Source organism: Callospermophilus lateralis, chromosome 1 (assembly GCF_048772815.1).
Source record: "Callospermophilus lateralis isolate mCalLat2 chromosome 1, mCalLat2.hap1, whole genome shotgun sequence".
Classification (NCBI taxonomy): Eukaryota; Metazoa; Chordata; class Mammalia; order Rodentia; family Sciuridae; genus Callospermophilus; species Callospermophilus lateralis.
This window is the reverse complement of record NC_135305.1, coordinates 162,647,329-162,673,583: the sequence shown is the minus strand read 5'-3', so window position 1 is coordinate 162,673,583 and position 26,255 is coordinate 162,647,329.

Sequence of the window (26,255 nt, the reverse complement as noted above, 5' to 3'; positions counted from 1 at the left end):
GATTGGGTGAAAAAATATTTGCAGGTGTTTCGGAAACTCGTTATTCCTTGGAAGCTTGTCAACCCCTTTAAATGAAAGTGCTTTTCCACAGTCTGTGCCTAGGGCTACTTGTAATGGAAACAAACCATAGAGACAAAACTGAGAACTCCTTTATTTTGTCAAGTTTCAAAGAGCTACTACAAACCATGTTGGATTTAGAGTTCTAAATTCATCTATCTATATATTAGAGAACAGAGAAAAACCTAAATATGAAAACTGCTACTGTAGAAGAACGCTTCAACCTAGAAGAACAAAATTTGGTGAGCCAAGTGGGATTTGTGTACACGTCATTACCACAAAGTATCATCAAGATTGGGTGAAAAAATATTTGCTGGTATTTCGGGAAACTCATTATTTCTTGGAAGCTTGGCAACCCCTTTCAATGAAAGTGCTATTCCACAGTCTGTGACTAGGGCTACTTGAAGAGGAAAGAAACCATAGAGACAAAACTGAGAACTACTTTATTTTGTCAAGTTTCAAAGAGCTACTACAAACCATGTTGGATTTAGAGTTCCAAATTCATCGATCTATATAGGAGAGAACTGGGTGAAACCTAAATATAAAATCAGCTACTCTAGACGAACGCCTCAACCTAGAAGAACACAATTTGGTGAGCCAAGTGGGATTTGTGTACCGATCATTACCACCAAGTATCATCAAGATTGGGTGAAAACATATTTGCTGGTATTTCGGAAATTTGTTATTTCTTAGAAGCTTGGCAACCCATCTCACTGAAAGTGCTTTTCCACAGTCTGTGCCTAGGGCTACTTGAAGAAGAAACAAACCATAGAGACAAAACTGTGAACTCCTTAATTTTGTCAAGTTTCAAAGAGCAACTACAAACCATGTTGCATTTAGAGTTCCAAATTCATCTATCTGTATAGGAGAGAAGAGAGTGAAACCTAAATAGAACAACTGCTACTGTAGACGAACACTTCAACCTAGAAGAACAAAATTTGGTGAGTCAAGTGGGATTGGTGTACTGATCATTACCACCAAGTATCATAAGATTGGTTGAAAAAATATTTGTTGGTATTTCGGAAATTCCTTATTTCTTTGAATCTTGGCAACCCCTCTCAATGAAAGTGCTTTTCCACAGTTTGTCCCTAGGGATACTTGAAGAAGAAACAAACCATAGAGACAAAACTGAGAACTCCTTTATTTTGTCAAGATTCAAAAAGCTACTACAAACCATGTTGGATTTAGAGTTCCAAATTCATCTATCTATATAGGAGAGAACAGAGTGAAACCTAAAAATAACAACTTCTACTGAAAACGAACGATTCAACTTAGAAGAACAAAATTTGGTGAGCCAAGTGTGATTTGTGTACTTGTCATTACCACCACGTATCATCTAGTTTGGGTGAAAAAATATTTGATGGTATTTTGGAAACTCGTAATTTCTTGGAAGCTTGGCAACCCCTTTCAATGAAAGTGCTTTTCCACAGTCTCTGCATAGGGCTACTTTAAAAGGAAACAAACAGTAGAGACAAAACCGAGAACTCCTTTATTTTGTCAAGTTTCAAAGAGCTACTACAAACCATGTTGGATTTAGAGTTCCAAATTCATCTATCTATATAGGAGAGAACAGAGGGAAACCTAAAAATATAAACTGCTACTCTAAACGAACTCTTCAAACTAGAAGAACAAAATTTTGTGAGTCAAGTGGGATTTGTGTACTTGTCATTACCACCACGTATCATCAAGATTGGGTGAAAAAATATTTGCTGGTATTTCGGGCACTCTTTATTTCTTCGAAGCTGGCAACCCCTTTCAATGAAAGTGCTTTTCCACAGTCTGTGACTAGGGCTACTTGAAGAGGAAACAAACCATATCACAAAACTGAGAACTACATTTTTTTTGTCAAGTTTCAAAGAGCAGCTAAAAACCATGTTGGATTTAGAGTTCCAAATTCATCTATCTATATAAGACCGAACAGAGTGAAAACTACATATAAATCTGCTACTGTAGACGAACGCTTCAACCTACAAGAACACAATTTGGTGAGTCAAGTGGGATTTGTGTACTTGACATTACCACCACGTATCATCAAGATTGGGTGAAAAAATATTTGCTGGTATTTTGGAAACTCGTTATTTCTTGGAAGCTTGGAAACCCCTCTCAATAAAAGTTCTTTTCCACAATCTGTGCCTAGGGCTACTTGAAGAGGAAACAAACCATAGAGACAAAACTGAGAACTACTTTATTGTGTCTAGTTTCAAAGAGCTACTACAAACCATGTTGGATTTAGAGTTCCAAATTTTTCTATCTATATAGGAGAAAACAGAGTGAAACCTAAATATAAAAACTGCTACTGTAGTCGAACGCTTCAACCTAGAAGAACAAAATTTGGTGAGCCAAGTGGGATTTGTGCATGGATCATTACCCCGAAGTATCATCAAGATTGGGTGAAAAAATATTTGCTGGTGTTTCGGAAACTCGTTGTTTCTTAGAAGCTTGGCAACCCCGCTCAATGAAAGTGCTTTTCCACCGTCTCTGCTTAAGGCTACTTGAAGAGGAAACAAACCATAGAGACAAAACTGAGAACTACTTTTTTATGTCAAGTTTCAAAGAGCTACTACAAACCATGTTGGATTTAGAGTTCCAAATTCATCTATCTATATAGGAGAGAACAGAGTGAAACCTAAAAATAACAACTGCTACTGAAAACGAACGCTTCAACTTAGAAGAACAAAATTTGGTGAGCTAAGTCTGATTTGTGTACTTCTCATTACCACCACGTATCTTCTAGATTGGGTGAAAAAAATGTTTGCTGGTATTTTGGAAACTCGTAATTTCTTGGAAGCTTGAAAACCCCTTTCAATGAAAGTGCTTTTCCACAGTCTCTACTTAGGGCTATTTGAAAAGGAAACAAACCATAGAGACAAAACTGAGAACTACTTTTTTTGTCAAGTTTCAAACATCTACTACAAACCATGTTGGATTTAGAGTTCCAAATTCATCTATCTATATAGGAGCGAACAGAGGGAAAACTACATTTAAAAAATGCTACTGTAGACGAACGCTTCAACCTAGAAGAACAAAATTTGGTGAGGCAAGTGGGATTTGTGTACTGATCATTACCACCAAGTATAATCAAGTTTGGGTGAAAAAATATTTGCTGGTATTTCGGGTACTCGTGATTTCTTGGAAGCTTGGCAACCCCCTTCAATGAATGTGCTTTTCCACAGTCTCTGCTTATGGCTACTTGAAGAGGAAACAAACCATAGAGACAAAACTGACAACTACTTTTTTATGTCAAGTTTCAAAGAGCTACTACAAACCATGTTGGATTTAGAGTTCCAAATTCATCTATCTATATAAGAGAGACTTGAGGGAAACCTAAAAATATATACTGCTACTGTAAACGAAAGCTTCAAACTAGAAGAAGAAAATTTGGTTATTCAAGTGGGATTTGTGTAAAGATCATTACCACCAGGTAACATCAAGTTTGGGTGAAAAAATATTTGCTGGCATTTCGGAAACTCGTAATTTCGTTGAAGATTGGCAACCCCTTTCAATGAAAGTGCTTTTCCACCGTCTCTGCTTAGGACTACTTGAATAGGAAACAAAACATAAAGACAAAACTGAGACTACTTTGTTTTGCCAAGTTTCAAAGAGCTGCAAAAAACCATATTGGATTTAGACTTCTAAATTCATCTGTCTATATAAGAGAGAACAGAGTGAAAACTTCATATAAAAACTGCTACGGTAGACGAACGCTTCAAAATAGAAGAACACAATTTGGTGAGCCAAGTGAGATTTGTGTACTGATCATTACCACCAAGTATCATCAAGATTGGGTGAAAAAATATTTTCTGGTATTTCAGAATCTTGTTATTTCTTAGAAGCTTGGCAACCCCTCTCAATGAAAGTACTTTTCCACAGTCTGTGCCTAGGGCTATTGAAGTGGAAACAAACCATAGAGACAAAACTGAGAACTCCTTTTTTTTTCTCAAGTTTCAAAGAGCTACTACAAACCTTGTTGGATTTAGAGTTCCAAATTCATCAATCTAATAGGAGAGAACAGGGTGAAACCTAAATATAAATTCAGCTTCTGTAGACGAACGCTTCAACCTAGAAGAAATCAATTTGGTGAGCCAAGTGGGATTTGTGTACCGATCATTACCACCAAGTATCATTAAGATTGGGTGAAATAATATTTGCTGGTATTTCGGAAATTTGTTATTTCTTAGAAGCTTGGCAACTACTCTCAATGAAAGTGCTTTTCCACAGTCTGTGCCTAGGGCTACTAAAAGAGGAAAAAACCATAGAGAAAAAACTGAGAACTACTTTATTTTGTCAAGTTTCAAAGAGCTACTACACACCATGTTGGATTTAGAGTTCCAAATTCATCTATCTATATAGGAGAGAACAGAGTGAAACCTAAATATAAAAACTGCTACTGTAGACGAACGCTTCAACCTAAAAGAACAAAATTTGGTGAGCCAAGTGGGATTTCTGTACTGATCATTACCACCAAGTATCATCAAGTTTGGGTGAAAAAATATTTGCTGGTTTTTCGGAAACTCGTTATTTCTTGGAAGCTTGGAAACCCTCTCAATGAGAGTGCTTTTCCACAGTATGTGCCTAGGGTTACTTCAAAAGGAAACAAAACATAGAGAAAAATCTGAGAACTCCTTTATTTTGTCAAGGTTCAAAGAGCTACTACAAACCATGTTGGATTTAGAGTTCCAAATTCATCTATCTATATAGGAGAGAACAGATTGAAACCTAAAAATAAAAACTGCTAGTATAAACGAACGCTTCAACCTAAAAGAAGAAAATTTGGTGAGCCAAGTTGGATTTGTGTACTTGTCATTACCACCACGTATCATCAAGATTGGGTGAAAAAATATATGCTGGTATTTCAGAAAGTCGTAATTTCTTGGAAGCTTGGCAACGCCTTTCAATGAAAGCGCTTTTCCACAGTCTCCTCTTAGGGTTACTTGAAGAGGAAACAAATCATAGAGACAAAACTGAAAACTCCATTACTTTGTCAAGTTTCAAAGAGCAACTACAAATCATGTTGGATTTAGAGTTCCAAATTCATCTATCTATATAGGAGAGAACAGAGGAAAACCTAAATATAAAAACTGCTACTGTAGACGAAAGCTTCAACCTAGAAGAACAGAATTTGGTGAGCCACGTGGAATTTGTGTACTGATCATTACAACCACGTATCATCAAGATTGGGTAAAAAAATATTTGCTGGTATTTCGGAAACTTGTTATTTCTTAGAAGCATGGCAACCCCTCTCAATGAGAGTGCTTTTCCAAAGTCTGTGCCTAGCGCTACTTGAAGAGGAAATAAACCATAGAGACAAAACTGAGAACCCCTTTATTTTGTCAAGTTTCAAAGAGCTACCACAAACTATGTTGGATTTAGAGTTCCAAATACATCTATCTATATAGGACAGACCACAGTGAAATCTAAATATAAAAACTGCTACTGGAGATGTACGCTTCAACCTAGAAGAACAAAATTTGGTGAGCCAAGTGGAATTTGTGTACTGATCATTACCACCACGTATCATCAAGGTTGAGTGAAAAAATGTTTTCTGGTATTTCGGAAACTCGTAATTTCTTGGAAGCTTGGCAACCCCTTTCAATGAAAGTGCTTTTCCACAGTCTCTTATTAGGGCTACTTGAAGAGGAAACAAATCATAGAGACAAAACTGAGAACTCCTTTATTTTGTCAAGTTTCAAAGAGCTACTTCTAACCATATTGGATTTAGTGTTCCAAATTCATCTATCTATATAGGAGAAAACAGAGGGAAACCTAAATATAAAAACAGCTACTGTAGACGAACGCTTCAACCTAGAAGAACACAATTTGGTGAGCCAAGTGGGATTTGTGTACTGATCATAACCACCACACATCATCAAGATTGGGTGAAAAAATATTTGCTGGTATTTCGGATACTCGTAATTTCTTGGAACCTTGGCAACCCCTTTCAATGAATGTGCTTTTCCACAGTCTCTGCTTAGGGCTACTTGAAGAGGAAACAAACCATAGAGACAAAAGAGAGAACTACTTTATTTTGTCAAGTTTCACAGAGCTACTACAAACCATGTTGGATTTAATGTTCCAAATTCATCTATCTATATAGGAGAGAACAGAGGGAAACCTAAATATAAAAACTACTACTATAGACGAACTTTTCAACCTAGAAGAACACAATTTGGTGAGCCAAGGGGTTTTGTGTACTGATCATTACCACCACGCATCAGCAAGATTGGGTGAAAAAATATTTGCTGGTATTTCGGAAACTCATTATTTCTTAGAAGCTTGGCAACCCCTCTCAATGAAAGTGCTTTTCCACAGTCTCTGCTTAGGGCTACTTGAAGAGGAAACAAACCATAGAGACAAAACTGAGAACTCCTTCACTTTGTCAAGTTTCCAAAAGCTACTGCAAACCATGTTGAATTTACAGTTCCAAATTCATCCATCTATATAGGAGAGAAAAGATGGAAACCTAAATAAAAAAACTGCTACTGTAGACGAACGCTTCAACCTAGAAGAACAAAACTTGGTGAGCGAAGTGGGATTTGTTTACTTGTCATTACCACCACGTATCCTCCAGATTGGGTGAAAAAATATTTGCTGGTATTTCGGAAACTCGTAATTTCTTGGAAGCTTGGCAACCCCATTCAATGAAAGTGCTTTTCCACATTATCTGCTTAGGGCTACTTGAAGAGGAAACAAATCACAGAGACAAAACTAAGAACTAATTTTTGTCAAATTTCTAATATCTACTACAAACCATGTTGGATTTTGAGTTCCCAATTCATCCATCTATATAGGAGAGAACAGAGGGAAACCTAAAAATAAAAACTGCTGCTGCAAACGAACGCTTCAATCTAGAAGAACAAAATTTGGTGAGCCAAGTGGGATTTGTGTACTTGTCATTACCACCACGTATCCTCCAGATTGGTTGAAAAAATATTTGCTGGTATTTCGGATACTCGAAATTTCTCTGAACCTTGGCAACCTCTTTCAATGAAAGTGCTTTTCCACAGTCTCTGCTTAGGGATACTTGAAGAGGAAACAAACCATAGAGACAAAACTGAGAACTACTTTTTTTATGTCAGGTTTCGAAGAGCTACTACAAACCATGTTAAATTTAGGGTTCCAAATTCATCTATCTACATAGGAGAGAACAGAGTGAAACCTAACTATAAAAACTGCTACTGTAGACGAACGCTTCATCCTTGAAGAACACAATTTGGTGAGCCAAGTGGGATTTGTGTACTGATCATTACCACCACGTATCATCAAGATTGGTTGAAAAAATATTTGCTGGTATTTCGGATACTTGTAATTTCTTGGCACCTTGGCAACCCCTTTCAATGAATGTGCTTTTCCACAGTCTCTGCTTAGGGCTACTTGAAGAGGAAACAAACCATAGAGACAAAACAGAGAACTACTTTATTTTGTCAAGTTTCAAAGAGCTACTACAAACCATGTTGGATTTTGAGTTCCAAATTAATCTATCTATATAGGAGAGATCAGAGTGAATCGTAAAAATATAAACTGCTACTGTAAACGAACGCTTCAAAATAGAAGAACAAAATTTGGTGAGTCATGTGGGATTTGTGTACCGCTCATTACCACCAAGTATCATCAAGATTGGGTGAAAAAATATTTGCTGGTATTTCGGATACTCGTTATTTCTTAGAAGCTTGGCAACCTCTTTTAATGAAAGTGCTTTTCCACAGTCTGTGCATAGGGCTACTTGAAGAGGAAACAAATCATAGAGACAAAACTAAGAACTACTTTATTTTGTCAAGTTTCAAAGAGCTACTACAAACCATGTTGGATTTAGAGTTCTAAATTCATCTATCTATATAGCAGAGAAGAGAGTGAAACCTAAATATAAAAACTGCTGCCGTAGACGAACGCTTCAACCTTGAAGAACAAAATTTGGTGAGCCAAGTGGGATTTGTGTACTGATCATTACCACCAAGTATCATCAACATTGGCTGAAAAAATATTTTCTGGTATTTCGAAAACTCGTAATTTCTTGGAAGCTTGGCAACTCATTTCAATGAAACTGCTTTTCCACAGTCTGTGCTTAGGGTACTTGAAGAGGAAACAAACCATAGAGAAAAGTGTGAACTACTTTATTTTGTCAAGTTTCAAAGAGCTACTACAAACCATGTTGGATTTAGAGTTCCAAATTCATCTATCAATATAAGAGAGAACACAGTGAAACCTACATATAAAAACTGCTACAGTAGACGAACGCTTCATCCTAGAAGAATAAAATTTGGTGAACCAAGTGGGATTGGTGTACTTATCATTACCACCAAGTATCATAAAGATTGGGTGAAAAAATATTTGCTGGTTTTCGGAAACTTGTTATTTCTTAGAGGCTTGGCAACCCCTATCAATGAAAGTGCTTTTCCACACTCTCTGCTTAGGGATACTTGAAGAGGAAACAAACCATGGAGACAAAAATGAGAACTACTTTTTTATGTCAAGTTTCAAAGAGCTACTACAAACCATGTTGGATTTAGAGTTCCAAATTCATCTATCTATATAGGAGAGAACAGAGGGTAACATAAATATAAAAAGTGCTACTGTAGACGAACGCTTCAACGTGAAGAACACAGGTGGGTGAGCCAAGTGGGATTTGTGTACTGATCATTACCACCACGCATCATCAGGATTGGTTGAAAAAATATTTGCTGGTATTTCGGAAACTCGTTATTTCTTAGAAGCTTGGCAACCCCTCTCAATGAGGGTGCTTTTCCACAGTCTGTGCCTAGCGCTACTTGAAGAGGAAACAAACCATAGAGACAAAACTGAGAACTCCTTTATTTTGTCAATTTTCAAAGAGCTACCACAAACTATGTTGGATTTAGAGTTCCAAATACATCTATCTATATAGGAGAGACCACAGTGAAATCTAAATATAAAAACTGCTACTGGAGATGAACGCTTCAACCTAGAAGAACAAAATTTGGTGAGCCAAGTGGAATTTGTGTACTGATCATTACCACCACGTATCATCAAGGTTGAGTGAAAAAATATTTTCTGGTATATCGGAAACTCGTAATTTTTTGGAAGCTTGGCAACCCCTTTCAATGAAAGTGCTTTTCCACAGTCTCTTATTAGGGCTACTTGAAGAGGAAACAAATCATAGAGACAAAACTGAGAACTCCTTTATTTTGTCAAGTTTCAAAGAGCTACTTCTAACCATGTTGGATTTAGAGTTCCAAATTCATCTATCGATATAGGAGAAAACAGAGGGAAACCTAAATATAAAAACAGCTACTGTAGACGAACGCTTCAACCTAGAAGAACACAATTTGGTGAGCCAAGTGGGATTTGTGTACTGATCATAATCACCACGCATCATCAAGATTTGGTGAAAAAATATTTGCTGGTATTTGGGAAACTCGTTATTTCTTAGAAGCTTGGCAACCCCTCTCAATGAAAGTGCTTTTCAACAGTCTGTGCCTAGGGCTACTTGAAGAGGAAACAAACCATAGAGACAAAACTGAGAACTACTTTTTTATGTCAAGTTTCGAAGAGCTACTACAATCCATGTTAAATTTAGAGTTCCAAATTCATCTATCTATATAGGAGAGAATAGAGGGAAACCTAACTATAAAAACTGCTACTATAGACGAACGCTTCATCCTTGAAGAACACAATTTGGTGAGCCAAGTGGGATTTGTGTACTGATCATTACCACCACGTATCATCAAGATTGGTTGAAAAAATATTTGCTGGTATTTCGGATACTTGTAATTTCTTGGAACCTTGGCAACCCCTTTCAATGAATGTGCTTTTCCACAGTCTCTGCTTAGGGCTACTTGAAGAGGAAAAAAACTATAGAGACAAAACAGAGAACTAATTTATTTTGTCAAGTTTCACAGAGCTACTACAAACCATGTTGGATTTAATGTTCCAAATTCATCTATCTATATAGGAGAGAACAGAGGGAAACCTAAATATAAAAACTGCTACTATAGACGAACGCTTCAACCTAGAAGAACACAATTTGGTGAGCCAAGTAGGATTTGTGTACTGATCATTACCACCACGCATCATCAAGATTGGGTGAAAAAATATTTGCTGGTATTTCGGAAACTCGTTATTTCTTAGAAGCTTGGCAACCCCTCTCAATGAAAGTGCTTTTCCACAGTCTGTGCCTTGGGCTACTTGAAGAAGAAACAAACCATAGAGACAAAACTGAGAACTTCTTTATTTTGTCAAGTTTCCAAAAGCTACTGCAAACCATGTTGAATTTAGAGTTCCAAATTCATCCATCTATATAGGAGAGAACCGAGGGAAACCTAAATATTAAACTGCTTCTGTAGACGAACGCTTCAACCTAGAAGAACAAAATTTGGTGAGCCAAGTGGGATTTGTGTACTTGTCATTACCACCACGTATCCTCCAGATTGGTTTAAAAATATTTGCTGGTATTTCGGATACTCGTAATTTCTTGGAACCTTGGAAACCCCTTTCAATGAAAGTGCTTTTCCACAGTCTCTGCTTATGGATACTTGAAGAGGAGACAAACCATAGAGACAAAACTGAGAACTACTTTTTTATGTCAAGTTTCGAAGAGCTACTACAAACCATGTTGGATTTAGAGTTCCAAATTCATCTATCTATATAGGAGAGAACAGAGGGAAATCTAACTATAAAAACTGCTACTGTAGACGAACGCTTCAACCTTGAAGAACACAATTTGGTGAGCCAAGTGTGATTTGTGTACTGATCATTACCACCACGTATCATCAAGATTGTTTGAAAAAATATTTGCTGGTATTTCGGATACTCGTAATTTCTTTGAACCTTGGCAACCCCTTTCAATGAATGTGCTTTTCCACAGTCTCTGCTTAGGGCTACTTGAAGAGGAAACAATCCATAGAGACAAAACAGAGAACTACTTTATTTTGTCAAGTTTCAAAGAGGTACTACAAACCATGTTGGATTTTGAGTTCCAAATTCATCTATCTATATAGGAGAGATCAGAGTGAAACCTAAAAATATAAACTGCTACTGTAAACGAACGCTTCAAAATAGAAGAACAAAATTTGGTGAGTCATGTGGGATTTGTGTTCCGCTCATTACCATCAAGTATCATCAAGATTGGGTGAAAAAATATTTGCTGGTATTTCGGATACTCGTTATTTCTTAGAAGCTTGGCAACGCCTCTCAATGAAAGTGCTTTTCCACAGTCTGTGTCTAGTGCTACTTGAAGAAGAAACAAACCATAGAGACAAAACTGAGAACTTCTTTATTTTGTCAAGTTTCCAAAAGCTACTGCAAACCATGTTGAATTTAGAGTTCCAAATTCATCCATCTATATAGGAGAGAACAGAGGGAAACCTAACTATAAAAACTGCTACTGTAGACGAACGCTTCATCCTTGAAGAACACAATTTGGTTAGCCAAGTGCGATTTGTGTACAGATCATTACCACCACGTATCATCAAGATTGGTTGAAAAAATATTTGCTGGTATTTCGGATACTCGTAATTTCTTGGAACCTTGGCAACCCCTTTCAATGAATGTGCTTATCCACAGTCTCTGCTTAGGGATACTTGAAGAGGAAACAAACCATAGAGACAAAACTAAGGAATACTTTATTTTGTCAAGTTTCAAGAGCTACTAAAAACCATGTTGGATTTAGAGTTCCAAATTCATCCGTCTATATAGGAGAGAACAGACGGAAACCTAAATATAAAAACTTCTTCTGTAGAAAACGCTTCAACCTAGTAGATCAAAATTTGGTGAGCCAAGTGGGATTTGTGTACTTGTCATTACCACCACGTATCCTCCAGATTGGTTGAAAAAATATTTGCTGGTATTTCGGATACTCGTAATTTCTAGGAACCTTGGAAACCCCTTTCAATGAAAGTGCTTTTCCACAGTCTCTGCTTAGGGATACTTGAAGAGGAAACAAACCATAGAGACAAAACTGAGAAGTACTTTTTTATGTCAAGTTTCGAAGAGCTACTACAAACCATGTTGTATTTAGAGTTCCAAATTCATCTATCTATATAGGAGGGAACAGAGGGAAATCTAACTATAAAAACTGCTACTGTAGACGAACGCTTCAACCTTGAAGAACACAATTTGGTGAGCCAAGTGGGATTTGTGTACTGATCATTACCACCACGTATCATCAAGATTGGTTGAAAAATATTTGCTGGTATTTCAGATACTCGTAATTTCTTGGAACCTTGCCAACCCCTTTCAATGAATGTGCTTTTCCACAGTCTCTGCTTAGGGCTACTAGAAGAGGAAACAAATCACAGAGACAAAACTGAGAACTACTTTTTTTGTAAAATTTCAAAGATCTACTACAAACCATGTTGGATTTTGAGTTCCAAATTCATCCATCTATATAGGAGAGAACAGAGGGAAACCTAAAAATAAAACCTGCTACTGCAAACGAATGCTTCAATCTAGAAGAACAAAATTTGGTGAGCCAAGTGGGATTTGTGTACTTGTCATTATCACCACGTATCCTCCAGATTGTTGAAAAAATATTTGCTGGTATTTCGGATACTCGTAATTTCTGGGAACCTTGGCAACCCCTTTCAATGAAAGTGCTTTTTCACAGTCTCTGCTTAGGGCTAATTGAAGAGGAAACAAACCAGAGAGACAAAACTGAGAACAACTTTATTTTGTCAAGTTTCACAGAGCTACTACAAACCATGTTGGATTTAATGTTTCAAATTCATCTATCTATATAGGAGAGAACAGAGGGAAACCTAAATATAAAAACTGCTACTATAGACGAACGCTTCAAACTAGAAGAACACAATTTGGTGAGCCAAGTGGGATTTGTGTACTGATCATTACCACCAGGCATCCTCCAGATTGGTTGAAAAAATATTTGCTGGTATTTCGGATACTCGTAATTTCTGGGAACCTTGGCAACCCCTTTCAATGAAAGTGCTTTTCCACAGTCTCTGCTTAGGGATACTTGAAGAGGAAACAAACCATAGAGACAAAACTGAGAACTACTTTTTTATGTCAAGTTTCGAAGAGCTACTACAAACCATGTTAAATTTAGAGTTCCAAATTCATAGTCTATATAGGAGAGAACAGAGGGAAACCTAAATATAAAAACTGCTTCTGTAGACGAACGCTTCAACCTATAAGACCAAAATTTGGTGAGCCAAGTGGGATTAGTGTATTTGTCATTACCACCACGTATGATCCAGATTGGTTGAAAAAACATTTGCTGGTATTTCGGATACTCGTAATTTCTTGGAACCTTGGAAACCCCTTTCAATGAAAGTGCTTTTCCACAGTCTCTGCTTAGGGATACTTGAAGTGGAAACAAACCATAGAGACAAAACTGAGAACTACTTTTTTATGTCAAGTTTCGAAGAGCTACTACAAACCATGTTGGATTTAGAGGTCCAAATTCATCTATCTATGTAGGAGAGAACAGAGGGAAATCTAACTATAAAAACTGCTACTGTAGACCAACGCTTCAACCTTGAAGAAAACAATTTGGTGAGCCAAGTGTGATTTGTGTACTGATCATTAGCACCACGTATCATCAAGATTGGTTGAAAAAATATTTGCTGGTATTTCGGATACTCGTAATTTCTTGGAACCTTGGCAACCCCTTTCAATGAATTTGCTTTTCCACAGTCTCTGCTTAGGGCTACTTGAAGAGGAAACAAACCAGAGAGACAAAACTGAGAACTACTTTTTTTGTCAAATTTCAAAGATCTACTACAAACCATGTTGGATTTTGATTTCCAAATTCATCTATCTATATAGGAGAGAACAGAGGGAAACCTAAATATAAAAACTGCTACTATAGACGAACGCTTAAACCTAGAAGAACACAATTTGGTGAGCCAAGTGGGATTTGTGTACTGATCATTACCACCAGGCATCATCAAGATTGGGTGAAAAAATATTTCCTGGTATTTCGGAAACTCGTTATTTCTTAGAAGCTGGCAACCCCAGTCAATGAAAGTGCTTTTCCACAGTCTGTGCCTAGGGCTACTTGAAGAGGAAACAAACCATAGAGACAAAACTGAGAACTCCTTCATTTTTTCAAGTTTCAAAGAGCTTCTACAAACCATGTTGGGTTTAGAGTTCCAAATGCATCTATCTATATAGGAGAGAACAGAGGGAAACCTACATATAAAACTGCTACTGTAGACGAACGCTTCAACCTAGAAGAACAAAATTTGGTGAGCCAAGTGGGATGTGTGTAGTGATCATTACCACCAAGTATCATCAAGTTTGGGTGAATAAATATTTGTTGGTATTTCGGAAACTCGTTATTTCTTGGAAGCTTTGCCAACCCCTCTCAATGAAAGTGCTTTTCAAAGTCTGTGCCTAGGGTTACTTGAAGAGGAAACAAACCATAGAGACAAAACTAAGAACTACTTTATTTTGTCAAGTTTCAAAGAGCTACTCCAAACCATGTTGGAATTAGAGTTCCAAATTCATCTATCTATATAGGAGAGAAGAGAGTGAAACCTAAATATAAAAACTGCTACTGTAGACGAACGCTTTAACCAAGAAGAACAAAATTTGGTGAGCCAAGTTGGATTTGTGTACTGATCATTACCACCAAGTATCATCAAGATTGGCTGAAATAATATTTGCTGGTATTTCGGAAACTCGATATTTCTTAGAAGCTTGGCAACCCCTCTCAATGAAAGTGCTTTTCCACAGTCTGTTCCTAGGGCTACTTGAAGAGGAAACAAACCATAGAGACAAAACTGAGAACTCCTTTATATTGTCAAGTTTCCAAAAGCTACTGCAAACCATGTTGAATTTAGAGTTTCAAATACATCCATCTATATAGGAGAGAACAGAGGGAAACATAAATATAAAAACTGCTACTGTAGACGAACGCTTCAACCTAGAAGACCAAAATTTGGTGAGCCAAGTGGGATTTGTGTACTGATCATTACCACCAAGTATCATAAGATTGGGTGAAAAAATATTTGCTGGTATTTCGGAAACTCTGTATTTCGTAGAAGCTTGGCAACCCCTCTCAATGAAAGTGCGTTTCCACAGTCTGTGCCTAGGGCTACTTGAAGAGGAAACAAACAATAGAGACAAAACTGAGAACTCCTTTATTTTGTCAAGTTTCAAAAAGCTACTACAAACCATGTTGGATTTAGAGTTCCAAATTCATCTATCTATATAGGAGAGAACAGAGTGAAACCTAAAAATAAAAATTGCTACTGATAACGAACGCTTCAACTTAGAAGAACAAAATTTGGTGAGCCAAGTATGATTTGTGTACTTGTCATTACCACCACGTATCATCTAGATTGGGTGAAAAAATATTTGCTGGTATTTCGGAAACTCGTAATTTCTTTGAAGCTTGAAAACCCCTTTCAATGAAAGTGATTTTCCACAGTCTCTGCTTAGGGCTACTTGAAAAAGAAACAAACCATAGAGACAAAACTGAGAAATACTTTTTGTGTCAAGTTTCAAAGAGCTACTAAAAACCATGTTGGATTTAGAGTTCCAAATTCATCTATCCATATAGGAGAGAACAGAGGGAAACCTACATTTAAAAAATGCTACTGTAGCCGAACGCTTCTACCTAGAAGAACAAAATTTGGTGAGGCAAGTGGGATTTGTGTACTGATCATTACCACCAAGTATCATCAAGTTTGGGTGAAAAAATATTTGCTGGTATTTCGGAAACTCGTTATTTCTAGGAAGCTTGGCAACCCCTCTCAATGAAAGTGCTTTTTCAAAGTCTGTGCCTAGGGCTACTTGAAAAGGAAACAAACCATAGAGAAAAAACTGAGAACTACTTTATTTTGTCAAGTTTCAGAGAGCTACTACAAACCATGTTGAATTTAAGATCCAAATTCATCTATCTCTATAGAAGAGAACGGAGTGAAACCTAAATATAAGAACTGCTACTGTAGACGAATGCTTCAACCTAGAAGAACAAAATTTGGTGAGCCAAGTGGGATTGGTGTACTTCTCATTACCAACAAGTATCATCAAGATTGGGTGAAAAAATATTTTCTGGTATTTCGGAACCTTGTTATTTCTTATAAGCTTGGCAACCCCTCTCAATGAAAGTGCTTTTCCACAGTCTATGCCTAGGGCTACGTGAAGAAGAAACAAACCATGGAGACAAAACTGAGAACTACTTTTTTGTCAAATTTCAAAGATCTACTACAAACCATGTTGGATTTTGAGTTCCAAATGCATCCATCTACATAGGAGAGAACAGATGGAAACCTAAATATAAAAATTGCTACTGTAGACGAACGCTTCAACCGAGAAGAACAAAATTTGGTGAGCCAGGTGGGAATTGTGTACTTGTCACTACCAACACGTATCATCATGATTCGGTGAAAAAATATTTTCTGGTATTTCGGAAACTCGTTATTTCTTGGAAGTTTGGAAACCCTTTCAATGAAAGTGCTTTTCCACAGTCTCTGCTTAGGGCTACTTGAAGAGGAAACAAACCAAAGAGACACAACTGAAAACTACTTTTTTGTCATGTTTCAAAGAGCTACTACAAACCATGTTGGATTTAGAGTTCCAAATTCATCTATCTATATAGGACAGAACAGAGGGAAACCTAAATATAAAAACTGCTAATGTAGACGAACGCTTCAACCTAGAAGAACACAATTTGGTGAGCCAAGTGGGATTTGTGTACTTGTCATTACCACCACGTATCATGAAGATTGGGTGAGAAAATATTTGCTGGTATTTCGGAAACTCGTAATTTCTTGCAAGCCTGGCAACCCCTTTCAATGAAAGTGCTTTTCCAAAGTCTCTGCTTAGGGCTACTTGAAGAGGAAACAAACCAAAGAGACACAACTGAAAACTACTTTTTTGTCATGTTTCAAAGAGCTACTACAAACCATGTTGGATTTAGAGTTCCAAATTCATCTATCTATATAGGACAGAACAGAGGGAAACCTAAATATAAAAACTGCTAATGTAGACGAACGCTTCAACCTAGAAGAACACAATTTGGTGAGCCAAGTGGGACTTGTGTACTGATCATTACCACCACGCATCATCAAGATTGGGTGAAAAAATATTTGCTGGTATTTTGGAAACTCGTTATTTCTTAGAAATTTGGCAACCCCTCTCAATGAAAGTGCTTATAAACACTCTGTGCCTAGTGCTATTTGAAGAAGAAACAATCCATGAAGACAAAACTGAGAACTCCTTTATTTTTTTTAGTTTCAAAGAGCTACTACAAACCATGTTGGATTTAGAGTTCCAATTTCATCTATCTATATAGGAGAGAACAGAGTGAACCCTAAAAATAAAAACTGCTACTGAAAACGAACGCTTCAACCTAGAAGAACAAAATTTGGTGAGCCAGGTGGGTTTTTTGTACTTGTCATTAACACTACGTATCATCTAGATTGGGTGAAAAAAATATTTGCTGATATTTCGGAAATTCGTAATTTCTTGGAACCTTGGCAACCCCTTTCAATGAAAGTGCTTTTCTACAGTCCATGCTTAGGGCTACTTGAAAAGGAAAAAAAACATAGAGACAAAACTGAGAACTAATTTTTTGTCAAGTTTCAAAGAGCTACTACAAACCATGTTGGATTTAGTGTTCCAATTTCATCTATCTATATAGGAGAGAACAGAGGGAAACCTATATATAAAAACGGCTACTGTAGACGAACGCTTCAACCTAGAAGAACAAAATTTGGTGAGCCAAGTGGGATTTGTGTACTGATCATTACCACCAAGTATCATAAAGTTTGGTTGAAAAAATATTTGCTGGAATTTCGGAAACTCGTTATTACTTGGATGCTTGGCAACCCCTCTCAATGAAAGTGCTTTTCCAAAGTCTATGCCTAGGGCTACTTGAAGAAGAAACAAAACATAGAGACAAAACTGAGAACTCCTTTATTTTGTCAAGTTTCAAAGAGCTACAACAAACCATGTTGGATTTATAGTTCCAAATTCATCTATTTATATAGGAGAGAACAGAGTGAAACCTAAAAATAAAAACTGCTACTCTTAACGAATGCTTCAACCTAGAAGAAGAAAATTTGGTGAGCCAAGTGGGATTTGTGTACTTGTCATTACCACCACGTATCCTCCAGATTGGTTGAAAAAACATTTGCTGGTATTTCGGATACTCGTAATTTCTAGGAACCTTGGAAACCCCTTTCAATGAAAGTGCTTTTCCACAGTCTCTGCTTAGGGATACTTGAAGAGGAAACAAACCATAGAGACAAAACTGAGAAGTACTTTTTTATGTCAAGTTTCGAAGAGCTACTACAAACCATGTTGTATTTAGAGTTCCAAATTCATCTATCTATATAGGAGGGAACAGAGGGAAATCTAACTATAAAAACTGCTACTGTAGACGAACGCTTCAACCTTGAAGAACACAATTTGGTGAGCCAAGTGGGATTTGTGTACTGATCATTACCACCACGTATCATCAAGATTGGTTGAAAAATATTTGCTGGTATTTCAGATACTCGTAATTTCTTGGAACCTTGCCAACCCCTTTCAATGAATGTGCTTTTCCACAGTCTCTGCTTAGGGCTACTAGAAGAGGAAACAAATCACAGAGACAAAACTGAGAACTACTTTTTTTGTAAAATTTCAAAGATCTACTACAAACCATGTTGGATTTTGAGTTCCAAATTCATCCATCTATATAGGAGAGAACAGAGGGAAACCTAAAAATAAAACCTGCTACTGCAAACGAATGCTTCAATCTAGAAGAACAAAATTTGGTGAGCCAAGTGGGATTTGTGTACTTGTCATTACCACCGAGTATCATCAAGTTTGGGTGAATAAATATTTGCTGGTATTTCGGAAACTCTTTATTTCTTGGAAGCTTGGCAACCCCTCTCAATGAAAGTGCTTTTCCACAGACTCTGCTTAGGGTAACTTGAAGAGGAAACAAACCATAGAGACAAAACTGAGAACTACTCTTTTATGTCAAGTTTCAAAGAGGTACTACAAATCATGTTGGATTTAGAGTTCCAAATTCATCTATCTATATAGGAGAGAACAGAGTGAAACCTAAAAATAAATACTGCTACTGTAGACGAACGCTTCAACCTTGAAGAACACAATTTGGTGAGCCAAGTGGGATTTGTGTACTGATCATTACCACCACGTATCATCAAGATTGGTTGAAAAAATATTTGCTGGTATTTCGGAAACACTTTATTTCTTGGAAGCTTGGCAACCCCTCTCAATGAAAGTGCTTTTAAACACTCTGTGCCTAGGGCTACTTGGAGAAGAAACAAACCATGCAGACAAAACTGAGAACTCCTTTATTTTGTCAAGTTTCATGAGCTACTACAAACCATTTTGGATTTAAAGTTCCAAATTCATCAATCTATATAAGAGAGCACAGAGTGAAACCTACATATAAAAACTGCTACTGTAGACGAACGCTTCAAACTAGAAGAACAAAATTTGGTGAGCCAAGTGGGATATGTGTACTGATCATTACCACCATGCATCTTCAATATTGGGTGAAAAAATGTTTGCTGGTATTTCGGAAACTCGTAATTTCTTGGAAGCTTGGCAACCCCTTTCAATGAAAGTGCTTTTCCATAGTCTGTGCTTAGGGCTCCTTGAAGAGGAAACAAACCATAGAGACAAAACTGAGAACTACTTTTTTTGTCAAATTTCAAAGATCTACTACAAACCATGTTGGATTTAGAGTTCCAAATTCATCTATCTATATAGGAGAGAACAGAGGGAAACCTAAAAATATAAACTGCTACTGTAAACGAACGCTTCAAACTAGAAGAACAAAATTTGGTGAGTCAAGTTGGACTTGTGTACCGATCATTACCACCACGCATCATCAAGATTGGGTGAAAAAATGTTTGCTGGTATTTCGGAAACTCGTAATTTCTTGGAAGATGGCAACCCCTTTCAATGTAAGTGCTTTTCCACAGTCTGCCTAGGGCTACTTGAAGACGAAACAAACCATAGAGACAAAACTGAGAACTACTTTATTTTGTCAAGTTTCAAAGAGCTACTACAATCCATGTTGGATTTAGAGTTCCAAATTCATCTATCAATATAAGAGAGAACAAAGTGAAACCTAAAAATATAAACTGCTAGTGTAAACGAACGCTTCAACTTCGAAAAAAAAATTTGGTGGGTAAAGTGGGATTTTTGTACCGATCATTACCACCAAGTATCATCAATATTCGCTGAAAAATATTTGCTGGTATTTTGGAAGCTTGTAATTTCTTGGAAGCTTGGCAACCCCTTTCAATGAAATTGCTTTTCCTCCGTCTGTGCCTAGGGCTACTTGAAGAGGAAACAAACCATAGAGACAAAACTGGGAACTACTTTATTTTGTCAAGTTTCAAAGAGATACTACAATCCATGTTGGATTTAGAGTACCAAATTCATCTATTTATATAAGAGAGAACCCAGGGAAACCTAAAAATATAAACTGCTACTGTAAACGAACGCTTCAACCTAGAAGAACAAAATTTGGTGAGCCAAGTGGGATTTGTGTACTGATCATTACCACCAAGTATCATCAAGATTCGGTGAAAAATATTTGCTGGTATTTCGGAAAATCCTGATTTCTTAGAAGCTTGGCATCTCCTATCAATTAAAGTGCTTTTCCACAGTCTGTGCCTAGGGCTACTTTAAGAGGAAACAAACCATAGAGACAAAACTGAGAACTCCTTTATTTTGTCAAGTTTCAAAGAGCTACTACAAACCATGTTGCACTTAGAGTTCCAAATTCATTTACCTATATAGGAGAGAACAGAGTGAAACCTAAAAATAAAAACTGCTATTGTAAACGAACGCTTCAACCTAGAAGAACAAAATTTGGTGAGCCAAGTGGGATTTGTGTACTTGTCATTACCATCACGTATCATCAAGATTGGGTGAAAAAATATTTGCTGGTATTTCGGAAACTCGTTATTTCTTGGAAGATTGGCAACCCTTTCAATGAAAGTGCTTTTCCACAGTCTGTGCCTAGGGCTACTTGAAGAGGAAACAAACCATAGAGACAAAACTGACAACTCCTTTATTTTGTCAAGTTTCAAAGAGCTGCTACAAACCATGTTTTATTTAGAGTTCCAAATTCATCTATCTATATAGGAGAGAACAGACTGAATCCTAAAAATAAAAACTGCTACTGTAAAGGAACGCTTCACCTTCAAGAACAAAATTTGGTGAGCCAAGAGGGATTTGTTTACTGATAGTTACGACCAAGTATCATCAAGATTGCGTGAAAAATATTTCCTGGTATTTCGGAAAATAATTATTTCTTAGAAGCTTGGCAACCCCTCTTAATGAAAGTGCTTTTCCACAGTCTGTGCCTAGGGCTACTTGAAGAAGAAACAAACCATGAAGACAAAACTGAGAACTCCTTTATTTTGTCAAGTTTCAAAGAGCTACTACAAAACTTGTTGGATTTAGAGTTCCAAATTCATCAATCTATATAAGAGAGCACAGAGTGAAACCTACATATAAAAACTGCTACTCTAGACGAACGCTTCAACCTACAAGAACACAATTTGGTGAGCCATGTGGGATTTGTGTACTGATCATTACCACCAAGTATCATCAAGATTGGGTGAAAAAATATTTGCTGGTATTTCGGAAACTCGTAATTTCTTGGAAGGTGGCAACCCTTTTCAATGAAAGTGCTTTTCCACAGTCTCTGCTTAGGGCTACATGAAGAGGAAACAAATCATAGAGAAAAAACTGAGAACTCCTTTATTTTGTCAAGTTTCAAAGATCTACTACAAACCATGTTGGATTTAAGTTCCAAATTAATATATCTATATAGGAGAGAACAGAGTGAAATCTAAATATAAAAACTGCTAGTGTAGATGAACGGTTCAAACTAGAAGAACAAAATTTGGTGAGCCAAGTGGGATTTTTGTACTGATCATTACGACCAAGTATCATCAAGATTGGGTGAAAAATATTTCCTGGTATTTCGGAAAATACTTATTTCTTAGAAGATTGGCAACACCTTTCAATGAAAGTGCTGTTCCACAGTCACTGCTTAGGGCTACTAGAAGAGGAAACAAATGATAGAGACAAAACTGAGAACTACTTTTTCTTGTCCAGTTTCAAAGAGCTACTACAAACCATGTTGGATTTAGAGTTCCAAATTAATCTATCTATATAGGAGAGAACAGGGTGAAACATAAATATAAAAACTGCTACTGTAGACGAACGCTTAAACCTAGAAGAACAAAATTTGGTGAGCCAAGTGGGAATTGTTTACGGATCATTACCACCAAGTATCATCAAGATTATGTGAAAAAATATTTGCTGGTATTTCGGAAACTCCTTGTTTCTTAGAAGCTTGGAAACCCCTCTCAATGAAAGTGCTTTCCACATTCTGTGCCTAGGGCTACTTGGAGAGGAAACAAAGCATAGAGACAAAACTGAGAATTCCTTTAGTTTGTCAATTTTCAAAGAACTACTACAAACGATGTTGGATTTTGAGTTCCAAATTCATCTATCTATATAGGAGAGAACATAGTGAAACCTAAAAATAAAAACTGCTACTGTAAACAAACGCTTCAACGTAAAAGAACAAAATTTGGTGAGCCAAGTGGGATTTGTGTACTTGTCATTACCACCACGTATCATCCAGATTGGTTGAAAAAATATTTGCTGGTATTTCGGAAACTCGTAATTTCTTGGTAGCTTGGCAACCCCTTTCAATGAAAGTGCTTTTCCACAGTCTGTCCCTCGGGCTACTTGAAGAGGAAACAAACCATAGAGCCAAAAGTGAGAACTACTTTATTTTGTCAAGTTTCAAAGAGCTACTACAAACCATGTTGGATTTAGAGTTCCAAATTCATCCATCTATATAGGAGAGAACAGAGTGAAACCTAAATATAAAAACTGCTACAGTAGACGAACGATTCAACCTAGAAGAACAAAATTTGGTGAGCCAAGTGGGAATGGTTTACGGATCATTCCCACCAAGTATCATCAAGATTGGGTGAAAAAATATTTGCTGGTATTTCCGAAACTCCTTATTTCTTAGAAGCTTGGCAACACCTCTCAATGAAAGTGCTTTTCCACATTCTGTGCCTAGGGCTAATTGGAGGGGAAACAAAGCATAGAGACAAAACTGAGAACTCCTTTATTTCATCAAGTTTCAAAGAGCTACTACAAACCATGTTGGATTTAGAGTTCCAAAATCATTGATCTATATAGGTGAGAAAAAGGTAAAACCTACAAATATAAACTGCTACTGTACATGAACGCTTCAACCTAGAAGAACAAAATTTGGTGAGCCAAGTGGGATTTGTGTAGTTGTCAAACCACCACGTATCATCAAGATTGGGTGAATAAATATTTGCTGGTATTTCAGAAACTCGTTATTTCTTGGAAGCGTGGCAACCCCTATCAATGAAAGGGCTTTTCCACAGTATGTGCCTAGGGCTACATGAAGAGGAAACAAACCATAGAGGCAAAACTGTGAACTACTTTATTTTGTCAAGTTTCAAAAATCTACTAAAAACCATGTTGGATTTAGAGTTCCAAATTCATCTATCTATAAATAGAGAATAGAGTGAAACCTACATATAAAAACTGCTTCTGTAGACGAACGCTTTAACCTAGGGGAACACAATTTCGTGATCCAAGTGTGAATTGTGTACTTATCATTACCACCACGTATAATCAAGATTGGGTGAAAAAATATTTGCTGGTATTTCAGAAACTCGTCATTTTTTAGAAGCTTGGTAACCCCTCTCAATGAGAGTGCTTTTCAACAGTCTGTGCCTAGGGCTCCTTGAAGAGGAAAAGAACCATAGTGACAAAACAGAGAACTACTTTATTATGTCAAGTTTCAAAGAGCTACTACAAACCATGTTGGATTTAGAATTCCAAATTCATCTATCTATATAGGAGACAACAGAGTGAAACATAAATATAAAAACTGCTACTGTAGACGAACACTTCAAGCTAGAAGAACAAAATTTGGTGAGCCAAGTGGGATTTGTGTACTGATCATTAACAGCAAGTATCACCAAGATTGGGTGAAAAAATATTTGCTAGTATTTCGGAGACTCGTTATTTCTTAGAAGCTTGGCAACCCCTCTCAATGAAAGTACTTTTCCACAGTCTGTGCCTAGGGCTACTTGAAGAGGAAACAAACCATAGAGACAAAACTGAGAACTCCTTTATTTTGTCAAGTTTCAAAGAGCTACTACAAACCATGTTGAATTTAGAGTTCCAAATTCATCTATCTATATAGGAGAGAACAGAGTGAAAACTAAAAATAAAACCAGCTACTGTAAACGATCGCTTTGACCTAGAAGAACAAAATTTGGTGAGCCAAGTTTGATTTGTGTACTTGTCATTACCACCACGTATCATCAAGATTGGGTGAAAAAATATTTGCTGGTATTTCAGAAACTCGTTATTTCTTGGAAGCTTGGCAACTCATTTCAATGAAAGTGCTTTTCCACAGTCTGTGCCTAGGGCTACTTTAGAGGAAACAAACCATAGAAACAAAACTGTGAACTACTTTATTTTGTCAAGTTTCAAAGAGCTACTACAAACCATGTTGGATTTAGAGTTCCAAATTCATCTATCTATATAAGAGAGAACAGAGTGAAACCTACGTATAAAAACTGCTACAGTAGACGAACGCTTCATCCTAGAAGAATAAAATATGGTGAGCCAAGTGGGATTTGTGTACTTATCATTACCACCACGTATCATCTCGATTGGGTGAAAAAATATTTGCTGGTATTTCGGAAACTCGTTATTTCTTAGAAGCTTGAAACCCCTCTCAATTAAAGTGCTTTTCCACAGTCTGTGCCTAGGGCTACTTGAAGAGGAAACAAACCATAGAGACAAAACTGAGAACTCCTTTATTTTGTCAAGACTCAAAGAGCTACTACAAACCATGTTGGATTTAGAGTTCCAAATTCATCTATCTATATAGGAGAGGACAAAGTAAAACCTAAAAATAAAAACTGGTACTGTAAACGAACGCTTCAACCTACAAGAACAAAATTTGGTGAGCCAAGTTGGATTTGTGTACTTGTAATTACCACCATGTATCCTGGAGATTCGGTGAAAAAATATTTGCTGGTATTTCGGAAAATTGTTATTTCTTAGAAGCTTGGCAACCCCTCTCAATGAAAGTGCTTTTACACAGTCTGAGCGTAGGGCTACTGGAAGAGGAAACAAACCATAGAGACAAAACTGAGAACTCCTTTATTTTGTCAAGTTTCAAGGAGGTACTACAACCCATGTTGGATTTAGACTTCCAAATTCATCTATCTACATAGGAGAGGACAGAGTGAAACCTAAAAATAAAAACGGCTACTGTAAATGAACGCTTCAACCTAGAAGAACAAAATTTGGAGATCCAAGTTGGATTTATGTACTTGTCTTTACCACCATGTATCATGGAGATTGGGTGAAAAAATATTTGAAAGTATTTCGGCTAATCGTAATTTCTTGAAATCTTGGCAATCCCTTTCAATTAAAGTGCTTTTGCACAGTCTCTGCTAGGGCTACTTGAAGAGGAAACAAACCATAGAGACAAAAGTGAGAACTCCTTTATTTTCTCAAGTTTCAAAGAGCTACTACAAACCATGTTGGATTGAGAGTTCCAAATTCATCTATCTATATAGGAGAAAACAGAGTGTAAACTAAAAATATAAACGACTACTGTAGACGAACGCTTTAACCTAGAAGAACACAATTTGGTGAGCCAAGTGGGATTTGTGTACTTGTCATTATCACCACGTATCATCAAGTTTTTGTGAAAAAATATTTGCTCGTATTTCGGAAACTCGTAATTTCTTGGAAGCTTGGCAACCCTTTTCAATGAAAGTGCTTTTCCACAGTCTGTGACTAGGGCTACTTGAAGAGGAAACAAACCATAGAGACAAAACTGAGAACCCCTTTATTTTGTCAAGTTTCAAAAAGCTACTACAAACCATGTTGCATTTAGAGTTCCAAATTCATGTATCTATATAGGAGAGGACAAAGTGAAACCTAAAAATAAAAACTGCTACTGTAAACTAACGCTTCAACCTAGAAAACAAAATTTGGTGAGCCAAGTGGGATTGGTGTCCTTGTTATTACCACAACATATCATCAAGGTTGGGTGAAAAAATATTTGCTGGTATTTCGGAAACTCGTAATTTCTTGGAATCCTGGCAACACATTTCAATGAAAGTGCTTTTCCACAGTCTGTGCCTAGGGCTACTTGAAGAGGAAACAAACCACAGAGACAAAAC